Below are 10,725 nucleotides of genomic sequence, written 5' to 3' on the forward strand. Positions count from 1 at the left end.
AGTACATTGAAGTGCAGTGGCTGAGGGGAAAAAGCTGATTTATACGCACATAGCACAAAAACGTAACAGCTCTCAAACACCAGTGCGGTTGCCAAAGAACAGAAGAAGAAATGCCCATCCTGGGAATGCACTAAATGATGCGTGCACACATCTGGTAAAGGACCTGATGAGCAACCCATTAACAAAAAGCAGCACTCCTCTTCAAGCTGTACAGGAGACCAGTTTGTAACGCAGGAAACAATCGTCTGTCATTCCCAAGAAACAAGAGTCTTGGCCACCAAAGCATGGATGTTTGCAGGAAACAATCATCTGTCATTCCCAAGAAAGAAGAGTCTTGGCCACCAAAGCATGGATGTTGATCAACCATCATTGCATACCTGAATGTGGATATATAGCAGAATAAATACCTTACTTTTCTTCCTCTTCAGCTAATGAGACTTTTCGTAAGTAAGTAAATCCTTTGCCCTTTTGGACAGTTTTTCAGATGTTATGAAAAAATATTAACTGTTTGGATTAAAAAAAACCCCAAACCAAAACCTCAGGTGTTTTGAGGAGAAGGGAACCTACTCAAACACACTAAAGGCCAAGAAAGGTCCAGCAGAGAGACACATGTAGCTTCTGTTTCCAGTGTGAATTCTTCCTCAGAGGCGAGTTACTGGAGAAAAACAGGTAGCCTTTTCTAGAACTGGAGCTGGTTAAGAAGTTTTTTTTTTGCTGTCTTTTTGGTGACAGTCCCACAGAAGCGTTGTGAAAGAAAGGCAGGTGCTGAGCGCTGGGAGTTTGTCAAAGGCCAGGCAGGATGAGACTTACAGAAGTGCCTCACCTCCTTGTGTGGCCTGGCCTAAAAGCAGTAGGCAAGAGCTACAGAAGAGTCTTTTCTCTCTACAAATTTCCCAGTAAGGTACATAGACAATTTCAACCTTATCTTCTAAAATTCTGTCTACCTTTTTATCTGAGAAGCCACTGATAAGCTTCAAATAAGGTATCTGAGCTGTCAAAATGGGCATCGTGACTGAATCCTTAATGTCTGCCAGGGAGGGTGTCGTCATGTTTGTCAGAGGAGTCCTCTTACTGCAAAGACCTGGGTACTGCATCAGCTTTGCAAAGTCCATGGGCTCCCTGAGTGCTCTGGATCAGGTTCACTTTTCAGCTGTTGGCCCTCTTTGGGGATTTGTTTTGTCAGAATGAGACACTCTGCTTGACTTTTTGATAGTAAACGGTGAGCGCCTGCTCCTTCCTGGTTTTACCAGCCTCAGACTGGTCAGAAAACACATATTTCTGAGAAAAGGGAAACAGTTCTCTGAGGATCCCTCCTACAGCCTGCTCCACCTTCTGCATGTCCCTTGTCAGAATTTGTGATGCACCCTAAAATCTCAGACAATCTGAACCAAACCAAATAGAAGCTTCTCAGACATTGGCACAACATTTTGGGTCACTGGGTTCTCCATTTGCTGTACGTTCACACTAGATGTCTTGTCTCAGGCGCCTGTACTGGGACTACTGCTAGGTCCTCTTCTAGCAGAGGCACTTGACAGCCAGTGTCTGGGACAGGCTCCCTCCAGCGCCATGCTCTGCAGCACTTGCTGTGGAGGAAACTCCCGTAAGAGTTCCCCTTGGGTAGGCGAGCTGATAGAGGCCTGGAGGTCAGTCCTCCCTTTTTCTTTCCTAGAGTTATTCAAGAAGTAGTTGTTTCTCAGCTGTTTTCAGGGCAGCCAGCCATTTCCTACCTCTTTGTCTACCTCAACTAGATGCTCCTCAGTGTTGTTTAGTTAAATTGTGTTTTGTTGAGTTTGGTGAGGTTTTTTTCCCTTGTGGGCAGACATCATCTTCCATAGTCTTGATGCTACCATAGCCCTTCATCCCCAGGTTGGACTTTCTCAGGGGAACGGCTCAGGAAGCAGCAGTTCAGTCTCTGCAGAAGCTAACAAAACAGTCCCAGTTTAGCCACTTTCAGACCAGTTTTCTCAGTTTTGGGACAAATAGCCAAAGCTGCTTGTTTGATTCAGGGTCTTTTTTTTTGCCAGACACAACGTTAATGGAAATGTCATCTTGTGTGACTTCACATCTTCAGTCAGAAGAGTATTGAGAGTAGATCCCTGATCCTTAAAATCATTAATGATGAAAGTAATTTTCATTCAGTGAAAAGTTGTAAGGCCAGAACTGACTCTCTTTATTGTGCATTTTCCTGATACGTGTGTAGAAGGGGAAGACAGGTCATGGGTACTGTGAGTGTATAGTGTCACCTCCTGCAGCTCTCAAGCAGTCGTTTCATGTCAGACAGCTGGGCACGTTAGCAGCTGGACCTGTGCAAGAGCTATTCACCTGCGTATCTGCTGCTGCACCGTTTTCTGCCAGAAAATGGAAAAGTTGTGTGTAATTTTTATATCATAATTTGATGAGACTGCATCACGCTTAAGACATCTAGATGTTAGCATTTAAAAAGAATCAATGTATGCCCTAATTTGGAGGAGAATTTGTTCTTTTTGTCTTGGTTTATTCAGAAGTTTTGTGTTTGTGGAAGGGTTCTGAAAGCAGGAAAATGTATATCCACCTGACAAGTATATGAATGAAAGTGGGGAAACATCTACCAGCAAGTAACTCAACTCCCCTACCTCCAAGAGAAGGAAAATAAATAAAATTTTGTTAAAATAGAAGGTCTTTCAAAGTTATTTTGTCTGCAATACTTTTGGCTGTTGATTGGGGTGCTGTAGAGCTCTGTTTTCCTCCAGCCTACAGGTAGTTGCTATTATCTTCTCTGATTTGTGCATTGCTTAGGCTGCCAGGTCATAGGTATCCATGCTTATGTGCTGTGTGTTATCACCCCCTTATCTTAAACAGCTAATAACTCTTGGCACCTTGGTGCGTACAGCCTTCCCCCAGCACACACCTCAAATATCCCTCCCCTTCTCTCTTCATACTTTCCCTTTCAGGCAATGAGGAAGGTGGGGCATGGATAAGCCACTTGCTCCTCAGCAGGTGCCTCCTTAAAGTTTGCAGAGGTACCGTGCGAGTCGCTTGCTGTTGCCTCTAATGCTGAATTGACATCTGTGTCTGACCTGTATGCCGCTGGGAGCACAATGGGATCATACTGGAGTGCTCGTGAGGTAAGAAGAGGCAATTCAGACCATAATTCATTAGAAGCTGAAGATGACCTGAGGTGGGTTTGCGATTGGGATTCTGGTGCCTAGACGAAGACTTGGGAACTGTTAGTCTAAATTCATGTATGTATTTACTTATTTATGTCAGGCTGACTGATAGCTTTGCTGATATTGTCTGCCCTGTGGAGGCACTTTTGGTGGTGGAGGGAAGTTCAGCTGCAGTGAGTGATCCACGGGGAGGCTGGGAAGCGGTCTGAGGTGCCTCACAGGAGCTTGCTGTGGATTCGGGCTGAATCTGTGGTTTGATGCAAGCAGTATGTAAGCTGGGCTCTTCCAGAGCGCAGCATCTGCCAGCTGTGAGCATTGTCACACGCTGTGCCCACGTAGCTGTGCTACCAGCCGCCTGGTAGTGGTGTACACAGGAAAGTCACTGACTAAAAACAGTGATTAATTATGGACACAAAGATGGTCCTAGTTTGACATTTGTGCATGGCTGACACCCAAGAAAGTCTTGACCTGCCCTTGTCCATAATGTCTGAGACTGTTTTTTTTATTGTTACTTTTTTTGTGGAACATAACCAGGTGGGGAAAGCCCTAAAACTGCCTTTTGGGCTCCAGGGAGTCACACGCTCTGTCCTCTCCTCGGCTCTGAAATTAACTTGCTGTTTGACTATGAGCAAGTTATTAAATCATTCTGTGCCCTGCTTCCCCTGCTGTCAAATGGAGATTATAGAGCTTCTCTCCATAACATGGATGTGTGTTAGCATAAGCGTGCATTGGTGCTTGGAGACCTCAGATGTGGGATCCCCATGGCTTAACAAATAAAAAGCGTGCATGTCTAACCACACTGTTTAAAGAAACACTAATGGTCTACAGGTTCTTCCTTTTGAAAGGAGGGGAGAGTAATGAACAGTCTCACAATGGTCTTTGTGCGGAAACTATGTGTACAAAGCAAGGAATGGGACTGTCCTCTCTCCTCGTCCCCCTGCCCTTAACCACTGAAGCAGCCTCACGAGAAAGAGTAAAAGCAGAGGCTTCTTGGTGATGGGGGACAGGATAATTGTTCCAGCCAGAACCTGAATCCAGATGGAAGACATTAAAACATGCCCTTCTGTTTTGGAGTGAGCCATAAAATACGGACCAAAGTCGTAACTCAAGAGCGGTAGGGGAGTTTGCATCCAACTTCTCAGCTGGGTCAATTCCTAACTGGAAAAATAAGAGAAGTGACATAATCTCCCTAAAGGATTTAGTGGAGTAATTTTGCTAGTGGAGAGTGGGAGAGGGATTAGGTAATGACTTCCAGTGGAGCAATAGCTAAAGTTTCAGGTACTAAAATCTGCAAGAATTAATAATTTGTTTGGGTTGTGTCTAGTTATTTGTCTTTCCTTCTGTGCTCGACGTTTCAGCTAATGATCCTTTTTGCAAATATCCAGCATCTGGTTTGGGTGGGGAAGTTTTGTTAGCATCTCTTCCGAAGTTGTTCTCTTTTGTGCAGATTCTGCTGCATTTGTGCTCGTGGTGCCTCACTGAACAGTTTCATTTTCCTCTGGGGTCATGATTCTTTTGAACATAACTAAGACATTGAAATCTACAGCATCATGATTATATATTTTACCACAGATTGTTGCTGTCTCCTAACAGTTATTTGTATCCCCTCATTTTCTTCTTCCTGACCACAATAGCTGAACACCTTACAGCCTTTCATGTATTTGCTCTCCACCATTTCTGGGAGCGGTTCCTGATAAAGATTTTAAAGGGAAAGTTGGAATTTTTACTAAATTAAATTATCTGCTTTCCATGTGAAATTTCAACTGTTCAGGAGAATGGAAAACTTACTTTGTTTTTGTCTACAGGTGTTTTATGGAGGGGTTTCTCATGCACACTCATTCTTTGCTAGCTTATTTTTCCAGCTTAATTATTGATAAAGATTTCTTTTAAATTAAAATATCCTGTCATGTAATGCAAGCATTAATTTTATTTAAAACCATTTTACTGTGCTATCCACTCTACTGTTATTTGTCCCATCAATAGCCTACACTGACAGAGGAGTATTTCCTCTTTTTCTGCCTCTTTTTTTTAACTCTACATAGACATGGTTTTAACTTCCAAAGCAGTGCAAGTAGGTCATCTTCTAATTTTGCTGCATGGCTTTGAAAATTGCAACACGCACGTATGGGAGGGCATGTTTTATGAAGCATAAACAATTTAATATTCATGCAGGTAATAACTTTGTCATTTTCCTGCAGAGTGAAGAATGCCCGTGCTGCTCACTCTCTGTAAAAATCGTAAGAATGAGAAATCTGAGAAAGGCAGATCTGTGTGAGTATCACAGTCTTTCCTTGCGGTTCCCAGTAGTTCTGAGAAGCGAAGAGCATAAGCAAGCACTGTAACTTGTATCTGTGCATGAAGTGTCACCATGGTTTCAAATATTGATGCATATTTGAATTCGGATTATTCTTAGAATACACTTTTGTATAAACAATATCTTCCAGCTTACAGAACGTTACTATTAGTGGAAATATCTAACGTCTACTATGGTATACTGTGAAGTGTCTTAACTGCTAACAAGCTTCAGAGCCAGTTTTGCTGAACAATTTCAGCTGTTAATTCTCAGTTGCAGTTTTCGACGTGCTGCAATGCAGGCTGCACCTCTGCTTCTCGACAAAAATGCCAGCACTGATGTCGAGTGGCTGCCAGAGCCTGTGGGGTAACATGGGACCTTTGGTGTCATCTTCTGTACCTGTCTGTTTTTTGCAGACAGTAGAAATACATACAGGCACCTCTGGATTTCTATTTGCTTAAAAAAAAAAAAAAAAAAAAAAAAAGGAGGAGCATTATAGACCTTATTGACAAACAACTTTTTTTCTGTCAAGTGTTTACTGAAATGTATTTGAAATACCAGGCTTTCAAGGCAAAACCAGTACTATTGAAACGTTTCTGGGGACTTGGTGGAATGGGTGGAAGTAGGATTGAAGAGAGGGAACCTCAGTGGTTACTTAGGTAGGAGAAAGCGAGCTGAAGGGCAACTCAAATATCTGCCTCAAAGAGAAAGAACAAGGCAGGAACGCAATGGAAAGGAAGTGAATACGTACCTTCTCATATTAAGTATGACCAAGTGAACTCAGCAAGAGTATTTCCCTCTGTAGTGATTCAATTCTTGCTTTTCTATTGTTGAGCCTAGCACAGGAATTTTCTTGAAAACAGTACATCTTGAGAGAAGAATGAAAGGATGGTTCAGTTCCCTCTCTGTCTTTTTAATGTCAGCTGAGCTGTTTTTTGACATAAATGATACCAGCCTAAGGGAATGCCCAAATTGCCCTGACAGCCAATAGCCTCAAGATAACCACCTACAGAGTTGATAACCTGATAATCTGCCTTTGGCCTTAAAATCAGGGATGTTTATTTCTCTCTCAGCATTTTATAATGATTGGAAATGACAGCCTTTACATTCTTAAGGACCAAAGAACTTCCAGAAATCCACAGCTATTTATATTAGCTCTTTACCTTTTATTGGTCTTTATCCTGTATCTTCATTTTGAGCAGAGGTTTGACTGCCTGATTGCAGGTATGAAGCTATATCGCTGGACATTTGCTTCCAAAGCCAGATATGGGGGAAGGTCTTTGCTGGCAAGAGCCAAAAGAAGCACTGCTACGTGTCAGGGCTTGAGAGAAGCAGCCTCGTCCGTGCCCCATCCCAGTTGCCTTTCTTTGTCGTGCAACAGAGCACCATGTTTTATACTCTCTCAGAGCACTGAATTTTATTAGTGGATCCGTGCCTGGTGGTGCGAAACACATCGCAAGAAATGAGACTGTGTTAAAAAGCATTAAATTGAATTAGAAAAACAGTGTGAGAGTGTAGTAGGAACCTTTATTGGCAGCCCTTCCATTCTTGACAAAAATGTTGTGCAGAGAGGTTTTAATACCTAAACAATGAGAGAATTCCTCAGAGGAAGAGATCCAAAGGCACCCGTTTAAAACCTCTGCCACGGAAGAGAACGGTATTGGCATGTACAGCAAAGTTCACTTTGTATTCTATACCAAGTCCAGAGTGGTTTAGGCTGAAGTGCATTTATGGGTAGTGAGACAAGTGGAGACTTTGAAAGCAAACTGGGGAATCCTAATCTATGCGTTTCATTGCATGTGAATAGAGTCGCTTGAATGTAGCAACAATGATTTAAGAAGAAAGTAAAGGTAACTAGTTAGGCCTACATATCTGTATTTCTGTAGATATTTACTTTCCTAAAATTAGTCTTTGCTCAAAAATAATTTTTTTAAAAAAAATTTTTATGGGAATGTATTTGTCATGTAATTCATGTGTTTATTCAAATATTTGTAAAATATTCGAAATATAGCTCAAAATATATTTTAGGAGGAGGAGAATCTGTTGTATTTCCCACTCATAGTTATTTGTTTTAGTCACTATTTCTGTACGACTTCAAGCTGTTAAAAGAGACAGAGATGAGGACAGAGAGCTGAAAGAGGGCACAGAAATAGTTCAAACTGCAAAGAGCCGTCAGTGTTTTGCTGGAGTCAGAGTCTGATTAGACCAAGCTGTGGTTTTTGGAAGACCGCCTGTCAAAGATGAGTATGCTTTGCTTTTCTCCAGCTGTGGCAGTGCGCAGCTCAAGTGTCCTCCTGGTGCAAAGGACTGCTACCCACAACCCCAGTGTCCATGCCTCCTTAGACCTTGCACATGTCATATAGTATAGGACCTGGGTTTTTTATTATAGGATAGCTGTGGCAATCATCTATAATCATGATCTCCTGACCTTTTCCCTTTGTGTCAGACAAAAGATTGTATTTGTACATGGTGTGAGCATAATGACAAGAATTAGGCTACTAATGTGTGTTGAAATCTGATACAAATAAGGCTTACTCATGAATCAGAAGGATTTGCTCCTACATTATGTAGGTTATCAGTCAACTACAATCTGAATAGTATATATCATTCCCAAGACACTTGCTGGGCAAGTTTGAGTTTCGCTACATTTTCCCTGTCAAAAGTCATAAGAACAGTGATACCAGACCGGTCCAAAGGTTCATCCAAATTGACAGTGTGTCCCCAGAACTGACCTATAATAAATGCTTTTGGGCAGGGCAAACACTAAGGCATGCTTTTCCCTGCCCCGCTCTCCCGAGAGATCTGCGGTTCATGAGGTCTGCGGCTCAGACATCTGGCTCCTGAGTCAAAAGTAGTGTTTACATTTTATTGCCGTATCCAAAATGCTTGGCATTTGGAGGTCACTAAGGGATTTTACTTTGATATCTTTCAGCTCACTTTGCACTGGACCAGAATCCAGATGCTCTTTCTCAGTGTCATAGGAAAACACCAAGTCCAGTTTCAGGGTGTTATTCTTCGGGGAGGTCTATATATTTATATTGCTAATTAAATAGTTACAGATATTTCTTTTTTATCTTCTTTGTCTTGCATGGGCAGCAGAAATGCCTACTTGAGAAAAGCTGGCCCTTTTCAGCTGGTCTGAGAAGGCCTTTTCTGCACATTAGTTAGGGTTAGCTCTTACACAGAGACAACTGCCCCCTTGTATTTATTCCAAAACCGGCAGAAAACTTATCTTTAAAACTGCGGAAGCTTTGTGGCTGTCACAAACCTTCATAAATGCATCCACCAGTTCTGCAAAATCTGGATGCACTGCCTGGATGGTGCTGTTTCTCTGCAACTGTACAGGATGGTATGAGGAGATTTTGGAGAGAAGTGTTTAATTGCTCGTAGTCTGAACATTGGTCACCCAACCAGGCTGGCCGGAGGCATAAGCAAAATAGGGAGCCATTGGCAGCACCAGGAGCAAGAGTTACAAGCTGAGGTGACTGGACTTTCCACGTTCCTGCATCCCCATTGCAGTGCACAGGGACACAAGAACGGCTGTGCTGGATCAGCCCAAAGGTCTCTCCTGCCCCGTGTTTGAAAGCGGCCAGAGGCAGGTATGAGAGTAGGGCAAAAGCATATGGTGCTCTCTGCACGATGTGCTCTCCCAGCATTCGATCACTTCAGAGCTGGTAATTTCCCAGGCCAAATATAGTTTTCCTATGAGTGCAGCAACACATCCAGTCTCCTCTCGAACCTACATAAATTCTATGTATCAACAACAGTCTTTGTCCAGCCTTTACTTTCCATGTCACCGAAAATCTTTTCTGCAATCTCAATGCCTCATCCTTGTAGTGGCAAAAATCAGTTTTGCCTTCACTGCTGAAAGGCTCTGAATTTGTTCTGCCGTCCAGTGGCTTCCCATGATCTTCCCTTACTTTCCTTGTCAGTTGACGTAGTGGAGATTGACTTTCAGAAGGCTTCCCACGTGTGGGAAAGGATTGATTGTTGCAAAACTCTTGTTTGCTAAGCGCTGATCCACCAGCCAAGTTCACTGGAAGAGGGCATAGCTTTCATCTTCAAGTCCCCCCCACCCATTTCTTCACAGACCCCCTTGAAGCCACCATTTAACCATGGGAGACTTCCTGGAGAGACTGCTCTGCTGGCCAAGTACCACTGCATTTCACCCCCTCTGTGCCGATTATAACAAGAACTAGACCCACGCCGTGTAAAGTCCCCAGAGTAGATCTAGTTTTCAGCGCGGCTGCCCAGACCTGCCTCGCTGTGCGCGGTCCCGTCGGAGCACACCCGGCGCTCGCTGTTCCCGGGGGCTGCCGCTGCAGCCACCGCAGGGCACGGGCTGCCTTGCGCAGCTGCCGAATCCGGTTTAGCGCGACCCTTTTCTCAGTGGCTGAGTCCGCTGGTCTTCCAGGAGGGAAAATAAATATCTTCTACGCTGCAAATTGACACCTATGGAAGAGAAACCTGTTTGTTTCATGGGCTACGAGTGAAATATAAGGTAACGTTTTCTACATACATGTATTTCACAGAAATATTCCCTTCAGGAGACAAAAAATGTCTTTAAAAATATTGGCTTGCCCTACTGTGTATTTAGCAAAGTCCAAGGCTCCAGAAAGCTTTTCCTGGGATGCCCTACAGCTACTTTTTTTTTTTTTCTTTAATATGACAAGCTCATTCTCATTAGCATTCTCACTAGATAAAACCTTAGGCTTCTCTTTAACTGCACTATTAAATCTGGTTCTTGTTAAATCTGGGCCTTGTTGCTATGTAATTTCATAGCAAACTCCCAATACTACACTGTCCAACGATTTTAAAAGTTGGAAGATGGTATTACTAATGTTTTTCCTTATATCACCTGAATCCTGTGTAACACCATCATAATAACGAATTCCCTTTCATTGCCATGTTCTCTAAAGGAAACTACTGTGTGCGGAAAGGACTGACTGAAGACACGCACACAACAAGCTGCGTATACTTCTTTTACCTTTTCCATTGACTGTAGCACCGACGTGAGGGGGCGGCAGCAAGGAGGGCAGGCAGGTAGCATGGACAGGACCAGCCGGCACTCTGATTAGCCAGCGCTAGTGGCATGGTTGCTTTTAGGGTAAAATCACTTCTCTGTCAAAATGGATGTGGTCACTGACTTTTGCCATGGTTGAGAGAAATCCTGGGACACGGTCCTTTGAAAAAGAGCACTGGTGTCTTTGCAAGGCTTCTCATCTAAGTTCCTCATGCCACTGGCTGCTCAGATAGGCTGCTGTCATGGTTTAACCCCAGCCAGCA

Source organism: Fulmarus glacialis, unplaced genomic scaffold (assembly GCF_000690835.1).
Source record: "Fulmarus glacialis isolate BGI_N327 unplaced genomic scaffold, ASM69083v1 scaffold12721, whole genome shotgun sequence".
In the NCBI taxonomy this organism is placed as follows: Eukaryota; Metazoa; Chordata; class Aves; order Procellariiformes; family Procellariidae; genus Fulmarus; species Fulmarus glacialis.